Source organism: Dipodomys ordii, unplaced genomic scaffold (assembly GCF_000151885.1).
Source record: "Dipodomys ordii isolate 6190 unplaced genomic scaffold, Dord_2.0 Scaffold35, whole genome shotgun sequence".
Classification (NCBI taxonomy): Eukaryota; Metazoa; Chordata; class Mammalia; order Rodentia; family Heteromyidae; genus Dipodomys; species Dipodomys ordii.
This window is the reverse complement of record NW_012267251.1, coordinates 11,122,999-11,123,871: the sequence shown is the minus strand read 5'-3', so window position 1 is coordinate 11,123,871 and position 873 is coordinate 11,122,999. Positions and strand designations below refer to the sequence as shown.

The 873-nt window shown below is 52.9% G+C and overlaps 1 protein-coding gene across 1 annotated transcript in view; it reads left to right on the top strand.

Annotated features, from left to right (window-relative positions):
* Window positions 1-332: 332 nt before the first annotated feature.
* Window positions 333-873, top strand: part of Slc45a3 (solute carrier family 45, member 3) — a 37,502-nt gene continuing 36,961 nt past the window's right edge. The window contains exon 1 of the mRNA XM_013017541.1: window positions 333-366. The gene's annotated coding sequence lies outside the window, so the exon portion shown is untranslated. The remainder of the gene's footprint in view (window positions 367-873) is intronic.

The window sequence follows — 873 nt, the reverse complement described above, 5'->3', positions numbered from 1 at the left end:
AGAAGGCTGGTAAAGGAACGTTGTCTTCACTGGGGAGCTGTTGGAGTGGCACACTGCTGGGCTGGGGCTGGGATCTCACACCTGCTTGTCTGCTCAGTCTACTCCTCTTCCCTGTGTTTCAAGGCATAAGGTAGATGGGGTGCTGGAGGGAGAGAGAGAAGACTCCTCAGTTTTCTGAGGTGGGACAACTCTCTCCTGCTCCCTGTGTTCTTTCTCAAGCCTGGAAAATACCACTGTCCACCCTCAGCTGGCTCTGTAATTTTCCAACTGACCCAGAAATCCCCGAGTCCTCCTCTTTTTTCTGGGGCAAAGGGGACATCCACTGAGGGACCCAGGACTCCACCCTCATCTTTCTGCTGGCCCCAAGTGAATATGCCACCGATTTAGGAAAGCTAGGGTCCCTAGCTGGGGTGTGTATGTGTACGTGTATGTGTGCACGCCTCCCAGGGAGGCTGTGCAGAGATGGTTTTCAAGTTTGACTTGTTTTGTGACTCAGAAAGCCCATTCTCGACTTCTCTCTCTGCTCACTCCTGTAGCCACTCTCCCCATGACCACCAGGACTCCACCTTCTCCCTCTCCCTTCCGGGTCTCCCTTTCTGCTTAGCCTCTCTGCTTCATAGCCGGAGGTGACTTTAAGGATGATCTGGTTAACTCTTCCTTCAGAGGCCCAGAACATGGAAAAGACTTTTCCCACATCACACAGCTGGTTGACACCGGGCTAGCTTTGGAAGCTAGTGTCCTGGTGTCCAACCAGGTCCTCTTGCAGGGGCATCTCCTAGGGTTTTGTAGTGCAGATAGTTTTTTTTTTTTTGGTCGGTCATGGGGCTTGAACTCTGGGCCTGGGCACTGTCCCTCAGCTCTTCAGCTCAAGGC